Genomic DNA, 22,510 nt, shown 5'->3' with positions numbered 1-22,510 from the left:
CAATCAAAATATACATCACCAATACTTAATCTAGGTCATGTCATGTATGCCAAATCTATCACAAAGCATATAAACACATTATTCTTATTTTACATGATATTTGAATTAGAGAAGAATACTTTCATGTATATAAATCGGTTCCCCGTAAACCATCCCGGGAACATAGCTTCAAGTCAAATATTGTCCCTTTGGCCCATGCATATATAACTCAGAATATCAGGAATGCGCATGTACCCGTTTATATATATGTTATATTCTCCGTCTAATTCCCCTTTATAAACCCCATGTTTGTAAGTTAAATTTTAAGTGACTATGCATGAAATATTGTGCACTAACCACAGAGTTACCATGGAACGACTTCTGTAAAACGATGAAAATAACCGTGACCCAAAACATGTCCAATCAAGATGGGTGCATCGTCTAGTCGATGCTACAATAGTAATATCCAAGAAAATACCTCATATCGGGATATCGATATCGAGGGGATAACCATGCTATGAAAGCACGCTTATAAATCATATTTTTAACAGGAGTCGTCTTCATGCACAGTCTCTTCTATTGGATGACAACTAGGTGATCAAATAATAATTTTTCATAAAGTCATGTTTGTCAAACACAGTAATCTAATCATGACATTTCAAGTGATCTCCATTACAAATACCAGATAAGTCTTGCTTATTTAGGCACTTGATGGTACAAAATTCCATAAACATGAACTCTCCAAACATAGTTTCATAACAAGTACAAATTAGTAATTCATAAACATTAACAAATATTTATCCATTCATCTATATTAAATTAATTAATAAACTCAATATATACGATGCGTTAGTATATTTAGTAGCTTGGTTTATATTCAAAGTTGAGTAGTATCAAAACACTAGTCATTAGCATTGGTTAATATTGATTTGCATATATAGGGTTACAAGTTGTCAGTTTTGATATATTTACAGTAAAGTGTGTTCTCTATATGACTAATAATAATGTCTGGCATATAACATATAATGTCATGTACTCTTTAATCAATGTTATCATATATCATGTTCATGTATGCGCAACATCTTTATAATACTACTATCCTTTCACAATAGTTCTAAGCATTCTTCATATTTATCTATAACCCTTAAACTTCTAAAGTCTGTTCTGTTAGGTGTGAGATCATAATTATATATAATTCATGAATAAATCATTTTATGACTTTATCATATATGAAATCGATTGCAACTTTTGAATGAGTTATCTATCATCACTAACTAGATCACATACGAGTAGCATTTATGTGCATGTCAGATATAGTAGCTAGCTGCACATATATATAACCATAGTAGTACGTACATGTATAATATCTTGCATGAGTACGTTCAATAGTATGTATTAAAAAAGAGTCAGCATGGTTTATATTATCTCAGTTATATTTTTTTTATCACATCTTATATCAATGCTATCATCAACATATTATTTATATTTATAGTTGGTTATCTACGGGCATAGTAACTTAAGGATGTAACTATATGTTTGTGCAATTCCTTAAGAGGTGCCACTTTTATAATATGCACAAATTTTCATACAAGAAAACATACACAAATAAAGTGGAACATATTTAATATAAAGAATTGTGCTTAGGTTGGTTTGTTCTTACACCAACCGAGTATTAGAAATTTTAGCAATCATTACGAAATTTCTACTGATAACATACTATGTGTAACATAATATTTAAAGATGTGCAAATTATTTAATAAATTGTTTTGGATAAAAATAAAAATGGGAAGTGTGCTTACTGATAAAAGTTTATAAACACTTGCCGATTATGAAAAATAAAGAGTTGAAGAATAAGAAATGTTTGTACAAGAATAATGAGCAAGATATAATATGCTTGCCAATTATGAAAATAATATTAAGTGATAAAATAAAAGAGTTGAAAGAATGCTTGCCGATTAATATAAAAAATGTAAACACCACACAACCTCCTTTTCCACCCATCCTCAACATTGATTGTTACTCTTTCTTCTCTGTATTTCCTTTTTTTCTCTCTTTTATTTTTTTCCGGTTGCTTTTTTTCTTCTCTTTTTCCTTTCTGTTTTTTTCGTGCGAAGTGTGCTCTCTTTATCCCATGATAAATGATTTGGAAGGGGGCTTTGTTTAGTGGAGAGATTAGGGGAATTAGTGGAGGGATTATTGGAGATTTGGTTGTTAGTTGAGGGATTTGTGGAAAGAGATTAGATATAGATTTTAAAGAGATTAAGTGGTTAGGTAGTTAGAGATTTTTCTATGATTTTATTTGTTTATTTATTTATTTTGAAACAAATCGGTTTAATCCAAATCCTAAAAAATCAATTTTCGTTAATGATGGATATAAATACCGAAATTACTCCCTCACATGTGAATGAAAATAAAAAGGGGAAGAGGGGATATGGGCTTTCTAGTTGGGCCTATGAGAACTCTTTTCTTTTTTTTTCTTTAAAGTTAACTGGACCTTTGAATATGGTTTGTCCCAAAAAAATGAATGTGGGTCTTACTTATAAAACCTTGCATACCCAACCAAATTTACTAACTTGCATAAAAAAATGATTATTACATCCTACCCACCTAAGAAAAGAAATTTCGTCCTCGAAATTTTATTTAAGTACAAGAAAGAACATTTGGTAACATATATACACCTCTCCATAAGCGGTATATACAGATAATAAACACACACAAAATAAATAAATAAATAAATGAGGTCTCCATGATAGATATATGTCTAGAATACATGTCACCTGATATAGTAAAGTCATAAAAATATTTTACTTGTAGAGATGTAAAGAGTAATATAACTTATTCATTATTTGACCTCTTATCTAAAAAAACATTTCTTGGAAATATGGTAAACACATCCATGCATATAAATACTTCCAATTCTCACCCGAGAATACTCTGATATATCAAGGGTATAGCTTTCACCTAAATGTATATCTGTGCATCCTGATATGCATATGATAGGTCGCTCGTTTACGCATTAAAACTTCATCATCAGTTTCTCACTATCCCTTATGAATTTCACTTTACTATTCGTTTACATGATATGTTCTACCCAAATCTAGATTGTCGTTGTATATATCTCATACCATATCATTTAAACGTATCAGAATGACTCTCCATAATATGAATCCCCAGCGAGATCAGTCAAGACGTGATACATGTAAACCAATTCTTTCCCAATTTGGTTCTAAGGATCGTCACTCTTAGGACCACCACCAATAAAAATCTAGTGGAGGAAGATCACGAGCCCCCTCTCACTAAAACATGTATCCCAATATCAATGTTACAATGGTATCTTGAAGGACTCGCTTGACATTCAACACTATGGCATTATAAACATGTATAACATAAGATAATTTGATACTAATATAAAACTGGTAGATCTTATCCTGAGACCTTTCACGAATTTTTTTTCTTGTAGTTCTTAAACTTATAGACATGTGGTTGGAATCATGTTTTAGTGGCAATTCTCAATAATTAATATATTTTTCTAGATATCAAGCATCATGAAATATCTCAATCATATATTGGATACATAGTCATATCAACATCATACACCGTGCATAACTCGTATTGAATAGTCTAGGGATGTATCAGGAGCACAAATATCAAGCAACCACGGGTTCATGCCAAGCTCACGTGTCAAGCTACATATACTCATATATATAATCACTTGGTTAAGAAAAATTGAAAGATATAAAGTGAAGATAGAAGGATTAAATACAAAGACATTCTGGTCTAGTTCATCTTCCTCATCATATTTGTAACCTAATATATATAAGCAAATTATAACATGTAGTTACTGATTACTAAACCATTCTAATCCATCAAAGTTCTAAGCTAATCTATCTACAGCACTTATTATTTATCCCGCTAAACCTATTTATAAGGATTTATCCATTATAATTCCAAAAAAAATCACCTTGTAAGTTCCAATCATAAATCTCAATTCTAATATTATGAATCCTCAAAAAGTTCTCATGGGCTTGATCCAATCTTGTGTCTGTTAACTAATCAGATCTGATTATGCTTTCATAAGTACCTTATAAGAGATCATGAACTAGCTATGAACTACTTCCGACCATAAAATTTTAACAAAAAAAAATTCATCAATGTTGTACCCGATTCATATTACAAATTTGATTGATAACGAATGAAGATCCAATTAACTAAATTTAGATATTTCAACAATTAAATCCAAGGTCATAGTCAATCCTAACCATGAAAAAGATCCAAATCCGTATCCATAAATCGTAAGAATATGTTTCTAATTAAGTCAACATAACCATTTAATATCCTCAAAGAAAATCATTAACTTTATAAGGTTGTTATCTCACAAAATCAAGTTTCTCATATATACCCTCAATTTTATACAATATCATCCATATGATTTCTGATTCTTGGATACCATGCATACTAACAAGCAGGAAAGCCACTCCCAAGGTTTGAAATCTAGATAATTAATTGCACATACATCACTAGATGGATTTTCTTTACATGCATATCTACACCGAGTTAAACTTAAAAACATTCCTCTTACTTGACCTAACGGTGCTAATATACTAGCCTACCTGGAGGTAACTGAAAAAGTTTTCAAGTCTACCAATATCCTAAATGGTTAGCACATAAAGAATATCCAAGTTCAGTCTTATGAACTAACTGGAGCTGAATGGTTTAATTTAGATGATCAGTTGGCCGAGATAACTTCATCCAAAAACATGCATCACTGAACGTGTAGCAGTTACTAAGGTGAGTACTAGTAGCCGGACAACTTTCATGGTAGTTTAAGTTATGAAGCATAGGGCTAGTCTACAAAAACCTATCGGTGCTCATTGACTAAGTCCGGATACACTTGGCTTGAGAAGGAAAAGGAATTAACTGTTAAGATAGAAATGAATTTGGATGCGGAATCAAAGGAGTGAGCGCAAAAGAAATATTGAAAGGGCGAACGAGCCTAATATTATACATGCTCAGACTCCTATTCCTATTTTAAAAGCTCCAATAGTTATGTACAGGATGAGAGTCTAGTTATCTAACCTGGCGTGTAAGGGTATGTGGCAGGGATAAAGAAATATGGAAACTCAATTAAAGATGATAAAGGAAATTTCTAAACAGCGATATCAAACAAGGTCTACCACAAAGCACATATCTTATACCATATACTAAAAGGAGGTAAGATTTAGAAACCCACAACACGAGATGAGTACGTCGAGGGAATAATCCAAACAAGGAAACCCTCGTATATACCATATATCTCAAAATTAAAATATCTAAATATCAACTCCCAAAATTCTATAAACAACCAATCAAAATATACATCACCAATACTTAATATAGGTCATGTCGTGCATACCAAATCTATCACAAAGCATATAAACACATTATTCTTATTTTACATGTTATTTGAATTACAGAAGAATACTTTCATGTATATAAATCGGTTTCCCGTAAACCGTCCCGGGAACACGGCTTCAAGTAAAGTGTTAGCCCTTTGGCCCTTGTATATATAACTCAGGATATCAGGAATGCGCATGTACCCGTTTATATACATGTTATATTCTCCGTCTAATTCCCCTTTATAAACCCCATGTTTGTTAGTTAAATTTTAAGTGACTGTGCATGAAATATTATGCACTAACCATTGAGTTACCATGGAACGACTTCTGTAAAACTATAAAAATAACCGTGACCCAAAACATGTCCAATCAAGATGGGTGCACCGTCTAGTCGATGCTACATTAGTAATAGACAAGAAAATACCTTATATCGGGATATCGATATCGAGGGGATAACCATGCTATAAAAGCACACTTATAAATCATATTTTTAACAGGAGTCGTCTTCATGCACAATCTCTCCTATTGGATGAAAACTAGGTGATCAAATAATAATTTTTCATAAAGTCATGCTTGTCAAACACAGTAATCTAATCATGACATTTCAAGTGATCTCCATTACAAATACCAGATAAGTCTTGCTTATTTAGGCACTTGATGGTACAAAATTCCATAAACATGAACTCTCCAAACATAGTTTCATAACAAGTACAAATTAGTAATTCATAAACATTAACAAATATTTAGCCATTCATCTATATTACATTAATTAATAAACTCAATATATACGATGCATTAGTATATTTAGTAGCTTGGTTTATATTCAAAGTTGAGTAGTATCAAAACACTAGTCATTAGCATTGGTTAATATTGATTTGCATATATAGGGTTAAAAGTTGTCAGTTTTGATATATTTATAGTAAAGTGTGTTCTCTATATGACTAATAATAATGTATGGCATATAACATATAATGTCATGTACTCTTTAATCAATGTTATCGTATATCATGTTCATGTATGCGCAACATATTTATAATACTACTATCCTTTCACAATAGTTCTAAGCATTCTTCATATTTATCTATAACTCTTAAATTTCTAAAGTCTGTTCTGTTAGGTGTGAGATCATAATTATATATAATTCATGAATAAATCGTTTTATGACTTTATCATATATGAAATCGATTGCAACTTTTGAATGAGTTATCTATCATCACTAACTAGATCACATACGGGTAGCATTTATTTGCATGTCAGATATAGTAGCTAGCTGCACATATATATAACCATAGTAGTACGTATAGGTATAATATCTTGCATGAGTACGTTCAATAGTATGTATTAAATAACAGTCAGCATAGTTTACATTATCTCAGTTATATTTTTTTTATCACATCTTATATCAATGCTATCATCAAAATATTATTTATATTTATAGTTGGTTATCTACGGGCATAGTAACTTAAGGATGTAACCATATGTTTGTGCAATTCCTTAAGAGGTGTCACTTTTATAATGTGCACAAATTTTCATACAAGAAAGCATACACAAATAAAGTGGAACATATTTAATATAAAGAAATGTGCTTAGGTTGGGTTGTTCTTTTACCAACCGAGCATTAGAAATTTTAGCAATCATTGCGAAATTTCTACAGATAACATACTGTGTGTAACATAATATTTAAAGATGTGCAAATTATTTAACAAATTGTTTTGGATGAAAATAAAAATGGCAAGTGTGCATACTGATAAAAGTTTATAAAAAAAATCGTAAAACAAGCATGAAGATAAACACTAGCCGAATATGAAAAATAAAGAGTTGAAGAATAAGAAATGTTTACACAAGAATAATGAGCAAGATATAATATGCTTGCCAATTATGAAAATAATATTAAGCGATAAAATAAAAGAGTTGAAAGAATGCTTGCCGATTAATGTCGAAAATGTAAACACCACGTAACCTCCTTTTTCACCCATGCTCAACTTCGATTGTTTCTCTTTCTTCTCTGTATTTCATTTTTTTCTCTCTTTTATTTTTTTTTCCGGTTGCCTTTTTTCTTTCTCTTTTTCCTTTCTTTTTTTTTCCGTGCGAAGTGTGCTCTCTTTATCCCATGATAAATGATTTGGAAGGGGGCTTTGTTTAGTGGAGAGATTAGGGGAATTAGTGGAGGGATTATTGGAGATTTGGTTGTTAGTGGAGGGATTTGTGGAAAGAGATTAGATATAGATTTTAAAGAGATTAAGTGGTTAGGTGGTTAGAGAATTTTCTATGATTTTATTTATTTATTTATTTATTTTTTGAAACAAATTGGTTTATTCTAAATCCTAAAAAATTAATTTTCGTTAATGATGGAGATAAATACCGAAATTACTCCCTCACATGTGAATGAAAATAAAAAGGGGAGATAAATACCGAAATTACTCCCTCACATGTGAATGAAAATAAAAAGGGGAAGAGGGGATATGGGCTTTCTAGTTGGGCCTATGAGAACTCTTTTCTTTTGAAAATAAAAAGGGGAAGAGGGGATATGGGCTTTCTAGTTGGGCCTATGAGAACTCTTTTCTTTTTTTTTTCTTTAAAGTTAACTGGACCTTTGAATACGGTTTGTCCCAAAAAAAAATGATTGTGGGTCTTACTTATAAAACCTTGCATACCCAACCAAATTTACTAACTTGCATAAAAAATTGATTATTACAATAATAATACTGAGTAAGGCACTCACAAAATCTTGTGGCATCACCTACCGTAATCAATCGCCCTGTGGAAATAGGCATATCATTCTATTCTAAAAAACAATGATGCACTGCACAACAGAGTGTATTCTACTGCAATGTCATTGTAGTACACCAACTAGCCACCTTGAGTGTAATCTAGCGCAGTCTCATTGCGGTATACCAACTAACCCACTTAAGCATCCAAATAATCATGAAATGCAATATATGTTATTTTCTAACATGACAAACTCAAAATATAAATTACGGACCTCTAATACCTAGTGCGAACTCAACCCAATACGTGTACTCATGTAAACCGTGCACGTGTATCGACACATGACTCGTACTTCATGTTCTTGATTAAACATGCATGGGGAACCAATATATGCAAAAACCACTCCTATCGGTCGACCAAAACATCCCCTAAGTCAACCGGCACAACGTGCACAACGTGCACACCAAAAGCAACTTTGATCGATCGACCAATGCCTATGGTCGGTCGACCTATGAGAGGTAAAATCAAACTCCCTAAGAACTGATCGGTCGACCGATTTCTTTGATCAGTCAACCGACCAGAGCAAAAACTGGTGATGAGTTTATGTTACAGGTTTTCATCTATAATACATAAAATTCAATATTTTTTAAATAAAACTCATATACTCACACTTGTTTAGTGTGATAGGGTTCAGTTGTCTACATGAAACATAATTATCAAGTTTGAGGGAACTCTTAAAACCCTAGCATGATCATATTTATATGAATCATCATGAAAATAATTAATTTCAACAAAAATATCATGTTAGATCAAATCTCAGAATTCAAAATCATATTAAGAAATCTGTTTTATATCTTTTTTGAAACAGAAAGATCAAATCTTTATAGAATACAAAATAAAGGCATGATATTTAATCATAAAATAGGTTTTAAAATCCAATAAAAGTACATAAACCAAAAAGAAACAAGGGATAGGTTTGGGGAGATGAAACTCGCCTCAAAACGTGCTGAGCTCCCCAATTATGCAAGAAAACACGATCATCCTTCACCAAAAGTTACGAATCTCACCCTCCTCTTGATTTTGCTTCTCAAAGCTCTCAAAATTCACCAAAATAGGTTCTAGGATTTTAAGGGGAGAGGGTGGCAATTTATTCATGTGAAAAATGAAGGAAAATAGGAGAAATATCGTATATATATACTTATACACACATACGGGCCGAACCAAAATGAAAATAACCCGAAACCCAAACTGCCCAGACTGTGCACCCGTCAGTCAACTGATATGTGCCTATCGGTCGACTGATGGCTTGCCCGGTCGACTGATGGCTTGCCATCAGTCGACCAACCAGATGTGTATTCTACCAACTGATTTCTTGTGTTCGTGCATGTTTACTCTATTAAACATGTATATATGTACTTAATCGATCGCAAATCGATTATAACCATACTCATTCATCCTAGAATAATATCAAACATGATAAAAATCATTTAATTTTATTTTTCATAATATATTAAAATTTACAGGGTTTTATAGTGAGGAGATATTTGACCATCATAATTTATTATACTTTTATACCTTCATTATTTATTTTATTTGAATAAATTTCTGCTAATAAAGTATTTCTATCCTAATCTATAAGTTTTTGGAGAATTAATAAATAAGGGTCTAAAAGGAACAAATTCCCTTAATTTTCTACCATTTATTGAAGCTCGGAGTTAAGCTAAGAGTAAGGCTACAAAAGCCTAAGATATCAAAAAAAGTCGAGCAATAAGTCAATAAAGAATCAAATTGTGTTAGGCACGAATCGATTGACTAATCGATTAGCCAACTGATTGGCCAACCAATTATTCATAACAAAGTTAGTTAATGACTAAGGTTTATTTATTAAAGCCTAAGGCTAAGCCAACGTCTTTTGTTAATTGCAGTAAGCTATAAATCATGGTAGAGGGTAAGGAGTTATTCTTAATTGAGAAGATATTTTAAAATTATAAACTTTTATTTACAATAAATAAAAACTTTATTTCCTTTTCCATTATTTTGATTTTTTTTCTTTTGACGATGATGAAGTGAAGATGAAGATTACCTTCACAAGAGGCTAAACCCTTGGAATGTACGTTTTCATTTTTTAATTTTATTTTTCTTATTTTAAAATTGCATGATTTGAGCTTTTTATTTTCTTGTTATTATATTTGGTAGATTATATATATTTCATACTTGTAGTATAGTTTAGTTTATGCTTTGTAGAGTAGAATTATATTTTCTTACTCTTTTTATTTTATATTATTTACATGTTCTATTTATTGATTTGTACTGTAAATTTCATGTTTTATTTTCTTTTTGTTTCTAAAATATATAGCTAAATTCTATAGGACATCTTGGATTATATGAAACTAGTTTAATTTCTTTTATGGCTTGTGGGTTGCTCTCTTTATACTTTAAATAATCATGCCGAGGATAATCAAGTAGTGAACTAATTTGTTAAAGAAGAATGTAATAATCTATGCTTATCTTGAGTGGTTTGATAAATTATTCTTATGAATTCTAAAATTATTACCTAATTGATTATGCTTTATATGAATAGAAATTTTGTTTGAATGATGATTTGATAGATTATGATTTCTTTAAGTGCTTTGATAATCTATACTTAGCAAATCTAAAGTAAAATATGATAAAAAGAGGATAGTTCATAAATTAAAATAGAAATTAACTAGTGGATTCAATTCTAGAGCCCTAAGTTTCTCTACTTGTTTTTAATTTCTTTTAATTTGATTCTCCTCCACCTCTTCATTTTCCCTTTTCTTGATTTTCCCTTTTTTCCTTTATTGGTTTTTCTCTTCTTCCTCCCTCTTTTTCATTTCTTATTTCCATTTCCATTTTTATTTTCCTCTAGTTTCTTTTTTGTATATTTATATTTGCTTTCTCATTTACCCCTTTTATTTTTAGTTTTTATCTTTGTAAAAAATCACTCTTTCTACCTCTCTACACATTTTATTTTACTTAATTTTTATCATACAATTTTAGGATTAATTTTAAGAATTTCTAAGTGCATATCTTCCTTGTGGATTCAACATCTTTCTAAACTATACTTGATAGTTGGTCTCTTACACCTTTGTATGTTGTTTTATGTGCAAAGCATGCAAATTTATGTGCAATTGTACCACCCTAAATAAAGCTAGTTTGACTAGAAGTTGACTTTCAATTTCTGCCCACCTGAGCTATTCGATTACTATTTTATCCTTGCAACAGTTTGGATAGATTGGCTTAAGTATGTGCATGAGAGCCCGTTTGACTCATTCCTCCTGAACATACTATCAGTTGAATCACATGTCTATATCTTTATCTAGGACATGAGGCATAGAAAGTACGTTCATAAAACTGTTTGCAAGCAGAAGGAGAAGGAATTTTTGAATTGAAGCAGAATGATAAAATTGTAGCAGAGTATAAGGAGTTTGCTTATGAATCTAAGTTTGCACCCCTATTTGTTACTGAAGAAGATAGATCTCACCATTTTAAGGAGGGTTTGTATCCCTAGATAAGCTTTTTAATGAGCTTGTATGAGCTATCTACTTATGCGATTATGTTGAAGAAATCTCTAATGATTAAGAAAGAGAGAGAATATATTTTCCTTGTTGATGAGCCCAATAGTGATGACATGAAGAAGAGATTTAGATAGTACGAACATAGAGGCCATAACAAGAAGTGGCAAAATAAAAGGCAGCTGTAAGCTGTCTAAAAATCATAACAGATAGATAATCCTCATCAAGCACCGATGATAAAAGTTATAATTTAACAACTATCAGAAGGCTACAATTTAAAGACTTTCATGTAGATCGATGAAGGTTACAATCTGACGACCTTCACAACAACTGATGAAAGCTCTAATTCAACAGCCTTCACAATCAACATCAGGAGTTACAAGAAAGCTCTAATTCAACAGCCTTCACAATCAACATCAGGAGTTACAAATTGACGACTCTCATATTATCAAGAGCTAAATGTAAGGATTACAATTTGACGATCCTCACAAAAGTTCAAAAAAAAGAGATTATAATTGACAAACTCTTCAACGCGAAGGTCGCGTTTGACCATTTCAAATCCTTGAAACGGTCCTCCACTTAATAGGGCAATTAACCTCCATTATGGAGCTAATTCAGGGGATAGTTATACCCCTTAAACTCCTATAAATAGGGGGTTTTATAGAAAAATAGGGCTGGTGGTAGAGGGCTGGACGAAATAAAAAGAAAGAGAGAACAAAAGAGGAGAAGAAAAGTCAATTTCGTGCAGTCGTGATCAGCATGACGATCAGACCCTCATCCATGGTCCGATCGATGTGAAATTTGGAGAGTAGGTACTATACTTGTTATTCCTAATACTGAACAGTGGAGATTGCTTTCTATCGGTTAGATTTGGAGATATGGAGATTTTACCGAAGCTGAGCGTTCCAGGAGTGCAGAAAAAAGTCACTTTCGCGTAGTTGTGATCGGCATGACGATCGGACCCTCATCCGTGGTCCGATTGATGTGAAATTTGTAAAGTTGTTACTACACTTGTTGTTACTAATTCTGAACGGTGGAGATTGCTTTCTATTGGTTGGATTTGGAGATATGAAGGTTTTACCAAAGCTGATCGTTCCAGAAGTGCAGAGAAAAAGTCACTTTCACGCAGATGTGATCGGCATGACGATCGGACCCTAATCTGTGGTCCGATCGATGTGAAATTTGGAGGGTAGCTACTACACTCGTCTTTCCTAATTTTGAACGATGGAGATTGCTTTCTATCAGTTAGATTTGAAGATATAGAGGTTTTACTAAACCTATAGAGGACTGGCGGAGCTTTTTTGAGATTGACCAAAGAGAGAAAGAGATCAACTACTCTTTTGAAATGATTAAACTTTCTTTATTATCATCAACTCTTTTTAAAGTTCCCCTAACTCGATCAGAGTTTTAAAACTTGTTTACCAAGTTCTTTTCAATTCTTCCAAAGAGTTTCTTAACTCGGCTAGAGTTTCAAACTTGTTCAAACAAGTTCTCTTCAACATCCTACGGGGCTAGAATTTTTGGGAGAGATCAAACCACCAAGAAGGTTGATTGGTTTTAGCATCTAAACCTCACAGGGTTGGAGATTTGGAGATCAAAACCACCTGAAGTTGGGCTAAGAGGGGGAATTTCCTGAAGATCAAGGAACTGATCAGCAGTCAGTTAATCAAATTTCGGAGAATCTCTTTACCAACAGCGGGTCTACTCGGCTATTAACTGAATTTTCGGTTTTAACAACTCGGTTACAGAGTTTTAACTCGCTCTGAGTTCGTAAACTCGTTAAGAGTTCTTAATTAAACTTGTAACGCAAGTTCATTACACTAATTGATTATTCGGTTTTCAACAACTCCTTTCAGAGTTTTCAACTCGTTCTGAGTTTATTAAACTTGTTAAGAGTTCTAAACCGAATTCATCATACAAGTTGATCATTCTCGTGAGATAGTACGGTCGGATCATCAACGGAGAGCGAGTTCGATGCAAGCAATCGAAGGAGGCACTTCATCGCTACCAAGAAGAACCCAGTTTTAAACAAAGGGGAGAATCAAATTCATTCTCCTCTCTTTTGTAATCGGAATCCAATTGTAATCGATTTTGAGAGAATACAAATCAATTTTTCTTTTATTTCTTTTACATAGAATTTTTCCACAAACAAAAGATGGTGACTCTGCTGGGGAAGTGCTTCTCTGACGAGGAAGTGGTGGCGCAATCCGACGTTCACCTCACTGGAACCACCGTCGAAACTCTCATCGTGGAGTTCGACCAAGCCAAGTACAAGGAGGCCCTCTCCTCTGGGTCGTTTAGCCCTAAAGCTAGGCGTGATACCCGCAAGACCTCTAAGGAGGTCGTAACTACTGCTGAGACGCCAAAGAAAGCCCTCTCCTTTGGCCAAGACCTTAAACTCGCTTTGCTAGCTGAAGATGCTACACCCGTATCAACACGACGTGTAATAGGTTGTAAGAGACCTATGGTGGAGAAACATGCAATCAACGCCGACGACGCTGCGGCCAAGGTATTGAAACAAGCTAAGAAAAACGCCGCTCGACGAAGAAGAAGATCTATACGCCGAGCATATTTGTGGAATAGCCGAGCTACTGCCCAACGCGAAGATTGCGTTTCTGAACCTTTGCCCGAACTGTGTGTCTCTGCTCCAGAATGCACACTTCGTGGCAATGAACCCGATTATGAACCTCGGGTAATCCAACTTAAACACGACCCTCAGTGGTACGTTGTTCAGTCTAGATGCACAGCTCAAGAGTGCTTCTCAAAACATGACCCTCAGGTATCTGTTCAGTCATCTAAATGCACACTACAAGTGTGCGTTCAATCAAAACCTTACCCTCAAGGGTCTGGTCAATTAACCAAACGCACACCACAAGTGTGCGTTCAACCAAAATTCGACCCTTAGGGGTCTATTTCATCATCAAAACGCACACCACAAGTGTGCGTTCAACCAAAATTCAACCCTCAGGGGTCTGTTTCATCATCAAAACGCACACCACAAGTGTGCGTTCAACCAAAATTCGACCCTCAGGGGTCTGCTTCATCATCAAAACGCACACCACAAGTGTGCGTTCAATCAAAACACGACCCACAGAGGTTTGTTTCATCAGTTAAACACAGGCCTCGGGCTCGTGTTTATAAACCTAAACGCGACTCTCGCGTTTCTTCTCAAGAACACGACATGGTCCGACCCACCCAGGGGCAGGGGGTTCCATCTCCACCCTCACGAGATTCTTCCCAAGTCTCTGACTTGCGTGAGCTATTGTCAAGAGGAAGGCCAACACAGCAAGTGGCTCATTCATGCTAATGTGAGTGGCTTATTTCCGCTGTCCTCTCCGAATGCAGCTGTTGTTCACCTATGCCTAGGCAATCCGTGTTCAACAGATTGACGAATGTCGTTAGACCTGCTAAACGACAACATCGCCACAAAAAGAAGACCTCTAAAATCGAATATCCTGAGGTTACTATCAACATGATCGGTCGAGGAAAAGCCTCACATCCCGATTCTGATGAGTCACAAAAAAGTCATTCCCTGACTGTTCGGGAAACTTGTGATGAGTTCGAAGGAGTATACCGACACACTCGGACTCGGACAGGAGCTATCCGTTTGGTTCACTATCAAAAGTTAGCCAAGGGGATTACGTCATGTGATGAACATTCTGCAATAGCTGAATCTCAATCTTCAAGCTCTGTCAAAGCGCAAGAGGTTTCTGCTTACATGACAGGAAACCCCTAAGACTTAGCCAAAAGAGTGGACGAACATCACGTCATACTCCAAGCGCAACAAGAGACACTTCTTTAGATGAAGGATATGTTGGCTCAGCTCTTGGCTAAAAAAGGTCAAAAACCTGAATCTTCCCGAAGGACAACCTCCAAAGGGAAACAGAAAGTGACCGAACATTCAGATCGTGAGACTCACAACCTGGAATCCTCTTCTGAAAATGAGAAGGAGATGGAAAAAGAGCTACACCCTCAGTCCTCTAAGGTGGATGAACTAGAAGCTTGCATTAATGCAATCACCAATAGAAGCGAACTCCGTGAAGAAGGGGTGGTGCGGCCTTATCCTGCTGAGTGGGACACAGCTCCATACCCACCAAAGTTTAAAGCTCCAACCTTGCAACCGTTCGATGGCATAGGATCACCAAATCAGCATATCTACTACTTTAAATCTCAGACTGGAGATGTGGTGGCAAATGATGCCATCTTAACACGCTTGTTCATCGGCACTCTTAAAGGAGTGGCCTTTGAGTGGTTCATGAAATTACCTGCTGGATCTATTCATAAATGGGTAGATTTAGAAAGGCTTTTCTTAGCCAGATTCTTTGAGGACGATACGGAAGTTTCGGTCCCGACTCTTCTCGCCACCAAGCAGAGAAAGGGAGAATCTATCAAGACCTATGTGGAGAGATTCCGCAGCATGGCATTGCGATGCCCTTCAGGTATGACCCAATCAACTTTGGTTGAAACTTGCAGGCACAATTTGCAGACCTAACTCCTCGCTCAGATGGGGGTGGCAGAATGTCGCTCCTGGAAACAACTGGTTTCACAAGGAGAACAAGCTGAAGAAATAGTTTCCCGCGTTAAGGCTGAAGAAGTCGCACAACCCAAACTACAGCAGCAACGCAACCAGCACAACGCCCAGCGGTCTAAGGGAAAGGAGACTTTGGCAGCCGATACCAACACACGGGTACCACCACCTGCCATGCAAGGCAAGGCACCGAATCAACAAAGAGCACCCAAGCAATATTCATTTAAAGAGGAGCATGTAGATACCTTGTTCCAATTACTACGGAAGAATAACAAGCAACAGCTTCCCGAAATCAAGAAGCCAGATGACGCAGGAAAAGTGGATGATCCTAATTATTTCCGCTATCATAGATTCCTAGGACATCCTACCAGAAGGTGCTATGTCTTTAAAGACATCCTCTAAAATTTGGTGAATGCTAATGTGCTCACCTTGAAGCACGAGCAAAAGACCGTATCCACCAATATGATAGCAGTCCAATTCGGTGACTTCCCTCCGGTAGCGGCCGCAGACGGTGTTGTCCTCATTCATAAAGGAGAAATGCACCTGAAAAACACTGATGTGTATAGTCAGAAGGACAGGGGGTTGGTACCCCTCACTACTCCGAGAGGGGAGATCATGTGGGTACATCCCGACCTGGTAGAAGATTGGCAGCGGACGAAAACCACGTCCAAAAAGAAGGGAGGAAAGGCTAAGTCATCCAACATGATTAGCCCTTCTGTTAATGAGAATGATGATCATCTCAAACCTCTCACTGACTCAGAAGAAGAGAGGATTGCCCTGGCAGCATACCCAGGAGACAACCCTGGCACTCGATCTGGAAAGACTTACTTGAGGGACTACAACCAGAATACTCAAGAAACTGAAGAACAACCCCAAGACGCTGGGGGTTCTGTGCTAAAGAAGCCGGTCGATAAAGGGAAACAAAAGGAACTCCGGTTCAATAAAAATCTTCACCAAGAAATTGGAGAGTCAAGCGCTCCTTTCCAATTCAATGTCATGGCACAGCTGGCCAACATACCGGCCAGGATTACTCTGTATGAGCTCTTGAGGTTATCCAAAACTACCAAGGAAGTTCTAATCGAAGCCTTAAAGAACATGGAGAGCTTTATTACTCAAGTCACTCAGATTCCCGAAGCTTCTGATGATCAAACTTGTAGGCAATGTCTGCAAGCGGCGAGAAGTTTACCCTTCATATCATTCACGCAAGAAGACATGCAGGTCAAACACAAGCATGACCGACCACTATACTACATGGGGTACATCGGATCCTCCGAAATCAGTCGTGTTCAAGTTGACCCAGGCTCAGCGCTCAGCATTATGCCTTATAGGGTCATGCAGGTCTTAGGGATTCCCATGCATCGACTGAACACTACTCAGACTACCATCTTCGGGTTCAACGTAAACAGCACTCGGCCCCTCGGGAAGATTAAACTCAGGTGTCAAATCAGAGATCTTAAGTCCGAAGTGACTTGTTACATCATAGATGCGGACAAGTCCTACAACCTTTTGCTAGGATGACCATGGATACATGCAAACTGCATTGTCCCATCTACCCTACATAAGGTCATGAAGTATGCTAATGATGAGGGAGAAGTTCGAACCTTAATCGCGGAAAAATACCCTTTCCGTGGGGTGGAAAACTTTCACATTGATTCTGTTTTCTACCTGGAATCCCAGGAGAAAGAAGATGTGGACAGCGGTAACGAAGGTGATATCGAACCAGATCCTGAAGAAGATTGTCCATGGGAACTGAATCTAGATGTAATGGGTCAGGATGAGAGTAATAATAATGTACCGAGCGAGAGTGAATGGTGCATTAAGGAAGATTTTATTTTGGCGTACTTGTCTGATGTGTCCTCTAAAAATAAATAAATAGAGAATAATCCAAATGCAGGTATCAACTCATGGCACGCACTGCACACAGATGCATCACTCACATTGCCAATCGAGTCATCCTTCGCGTCAGATGAAGAAGCAGAAGATGCACAAAAGGCTTTCTTCAAAGTCCCGTCCAAAAGGAAAGGGCAGAGGCCGATCCATTTTGGTAAAGTTAAACCCGAACAACTCAAACGAGAAAGTTCAGAGGAAGATGACGGAGTTCCTCAATTCCATTACCATGAACCCAATTCTATATATTTAATGAAATGAATGGGGTATAACTTTAATGAAAAACAGGGTTTAAATTTCGGGAAAGGTAGGCGAACCCCGATCCGAATGTCTCTCACTCCAGAAGGAAAGCCTCTGGACTACTATCAAAAAACCGGAAGAGGTCTGGGTTACGTCACAACCCCCTATGTCTCAGAAAATGAAATCAGTAATTATCTGTGTCAGGACCATTCATTCAGAACATCCTCATGGGAATCCGACGTCAGTGTCAGGCCTTTCTTCAAAAGTCTGACGGTGAACATGGTTTTAGCCAGTCATCCAGATGAAGACGCAGGGGGTGATGAAGGATTAATCGAATCAACAGACGATCCTTGGATCAAACGCCTCAACATCTTGTGGGACATGTGCTTCGAACAACACGAACCGTCCACTAAAGATAAAGTGATCTAGGTCAATATGGGAGATGAATCTAACCCTAAGCCTATCTTTATAGCCGAAGACTTATCATCATCTGAAAAGGAGGACCTTATATCTCTCATCCGAGAATATATAGATGTCTTTGCTTAGAATTATGAAGATATGCCTGGCCTGGACCCAAAAGTTACCATGCATCGGCTTAACATCGATCCGGATACAAAACCCGTTAAACAACAATAACACAGGTTTCGTCCAGAGATTATGAAATCAATTGAGTCAGAAGTTAAAAAGCTTATAGACTCAGGTTTTGTTAGGGAAGAGTAAAATCCGGATTGGGTGGCCAACATTGTCCCAGTACCTAAGAAAAACGGTAAGGTCCGTATATGCATCGACTTTCGTGACCTTAACGCAGCCTGTCCAAAGGACGAGTTCCCACTTCCTATCACAGATGTTATGATTGACAACACCTATGGATATGAAAGGATGTCTTTCATGGACGGATTCTCCGGATACAATCAGATCAAGATGCACCCGGAAGACGAGAAACACACGGCTTTTAGAACACCACTGGGGGTGTATTGCTACATAGTGATGCCCTTCGGCCTGAAAAACGTAGGTGCAACTTATCAACGTGCAATGAACACGATCTTTTACGAACACATACGAAAGAAGATCGAATGCTACGTTGATGATATAGCAGTAAAGAGCCAATGTAAAGGTGATCATCTTATAGATCTGAAGATAATGTTCGAGATCATGCGAGCACATCAGCTGAAGATGAACCCGACAAAATCGTTCCTCGGAGTCTTAAGTGGAAAATTCCTGGGATTTATCGTTACTTCCAAGGGAATTTCTCTTGATCCGGAGAAAGTGCGTGCCATCCAAGACATGCCACCTCCGAAGAATCTCAAAGAGCTCAGAGGTTTGCAAGGCAGACTGGCCTACATTCGAAGATTCATATCAAATCTTTCGGGGCATTGCCAACCTTTCTCTAAGCTCATGAAGAAAGGAATATCCTTTGTTTGGGATGGAGAGTGTCAAAAAGCATTCGAGGAGATTAAGAGATATCTTACTCAGCCTCCAGTTCTCGTGGCCCCAATATCAGAAAAGCCATTCCTATTGTATGTGAGGGCCATGGAACATTCTCTTGGAGCTTTGTTGGCTCAGAACAACGATCAAGGGCAAGAGCAAGCCATCTACTACTTAAGCAGAACCATGATGGGAGCCGAACACCGGTATAATCCGGTCAAAAAAGAATGTCTCGCTTTGGTATTCCCAGTTCAAAAGATGCGACATTACCTAGTTGGACAATCAATTCAGGTCATCTCTAAGGTGAATCCCTTGAGAGTTCTGATGACGAAACCATCATCCCTAAATTACCGACTCGCAAAGTAGGCCATTCTCTTGTCACAATACGACATGCAGTTCATGCCTCAAAAGGCGGTCAAGGGTCAAGCACCGGCAGACTTCTTAGCCGATCACCCAGTATCGGAAACGTCTAAATTGTACAAAGAGCTACCCGATAAAGTCGCTGAAGCTTGCGTTATTCAAGAAGCTACGTAAGTGTGGAAGTTATTCTTCAACGGTACGTCCAGAGCAAACCCTCATGGAGTAATCACCGCAGGAGTAGGAGTAGTATTAATCTCTCCGAATGGTCACGTAATCCCAAGGGGATTTTCCCTAATTGAACCTTGCACCAACAATGTAGCCGAGTATAATGCTCTGCTATTAGGAATGCAATTTATCGAAGAACTTAATATTCAGCACCTCAAGGCTTACGGTGACTCTCAGCTCATCGTTAAGTCCAAGGGGAATACGAAGTACGTCACGAGGATCTGATCTCGTATTACTTCGCAGTGCTAAAGCAAGCTCAAAAGTTCAAAGGTTTCTTTATCGAATATGTACCTCGGGCTCAGAATGCGTATGCAGATGCTTTAGCCTCCTTGGCGACTTCATTAGCATTGCCACCGGAGGCTGAAACAATGATTCCGGTCGCGGGACGCAAACTATACTTTTCCAAGATTCCTATGGAGGAAAACTCAGATAAGACAATGACAGGAGAAGTCTGTACAACCTCTATGGAGTTTGAATCTAGGGATTGGCGATCCCCGTACGTTGACTATGCCATATATGGAATTCTGCCCGATGACCCTAAGGAAGCGGCCTCTATCAAACGAAAGGCCCTCCGATTCTATTACGATGCAGTCTCTCAAATCCTGTATCATAAATCTTATGATGGAGTTTTGCTTCAATGCCTCTCTCGGAAGGAAGCAAAAGAGGCCCTCAAAGAAGCTCACGACGGAATGTGTGGGGCTCATCGGCCCGGAGCTAAATTAGGAGGTCGCCTTTGATGAATCGGCTATTATTGGCCAAAGATGTTCTCAGATGCAGTTGACTACGCTAAACGTTGTCACGCATGCCAAATTCATGGGTACTTCATCCACCAAGCACCTGGGAACTTACACCCCACATCGGTGTCCTGGCCCTTCGAAATGTGGGGTATGGATATCGTGGGACCAATTTCTCCTCCGACGTCCAAGGGACACCGGTTCATCTTAGTTGTGACCGACTATTTCTCTAAATGGGCGGAGGCAATCCCGTTGAAAGAAGTCAATACTTCAAATGTAATCAAGTTCATCAAACATCACGTCATCTACCGTTTTGGAGTCCCGAGGCGAATAGTTCACGATAACGGGACAGAATTCGTCAGCTTTGGGTTTCAGAGATTTTGCGATAAATTCAGAATCCAAAGTGTCGCCTCCACGGCGTATTATCCGCCCGTGAATGGTCTTGCGGAAGCTTTTAACAAGACCATCGTGAAATTTCTCAAAAAGTTTGTTTCAAAGAGCCGACGCGATTGGAACGAAAGACTCGGAGAATATTTGTGAGCCTACCGCACAACGGTGAGGACCCCTACAAGAGCTACGCCATTCTCTTTAGTATACGGTTGTGAAGCTGTACTACCACTTGAGATTCAAATCCCTTCCCTGAGAGTCACGGTTACAACTGGACTAACAGAAGAAGAGAAACATCAACGACGTCTGCAAGAACTCGAAGTCTTAGACGACAAACGACTCCAAGCTCAGCAACAGATCGAATTATATTAAGCCAGGATTTCTAAGGCCTACAACAAAAAGGTTAAAGAACGGATTTTTAAGAAAGGCGATTTAGTTTTGGCCAACATGCGACCCATGGTAATGACCCACAAAACCAAAGGGAAGTTCAATCCTAAATGGGGAGGGCCTTTCGTAATAGAATCAGTCTATTTGAATGGAGCTTATCGCTTCATTGATAAAAAAGGAGACAGGCATATGATGCCAATTAAGGGGAAATTTCTTAAAAGATATTTTCCATAGATCATAAAGCTCCCTAAACCCTAGACAAGTCAGGCTGGGGGTTACCAATTCATAGTGTATTTCGGGAATAAACTTTAATTTCCTTATTTTGTATGTCGTCATGTTAACACTACACCTCTGACGGTTGAAATTTTCTAGAGTTATTCTAAGTAATAATAAAGAGAATTTCGATTTCATGCCAAGTTAACACTACACTTATGGTATTTGCATTACTTTTCATTGTCCTAAACTAGATTTCAACAAAAGAGATGATGAAAAGCAAAATGATATCATTTCATTCAATATTGATAATGTGAATACAAAGTGAAGACAATTGAAATGAAAGCGATACAAAATTATTCCCTAGCTAAAAAGCAATTCAAATCCTAAGTGTTGGGGCCCATCAGCCTAAAGGACTTGAGCTTAGATTTCAAAGCCAATTTTTTCTCCTCACGAGCCTTTTTGACTTCTTCTGTTATCTTGCTCTTGAGATCCTCTTCATTTGGTGCTGCTGCTGCAATCTCT

The sequence above is a fragment of the Asparagus officinalis genome, chromosome 10, assembly GCF_001876935.1.
Source record: "Asparagus officinalis chromosome 10, Aspof.V1, whole genome shotgun sequence".
Classification (NCBI taxonomy): domain Eukaryota; kingdom Viridiplantae; phylum Streptophyta; class Magnoliopsida; order Asparagales; family Asparagaceae; genus Asparagus; species Asparagus officinalis.
Note: the sequence above shows the minus strand (reverse complement) of the source record.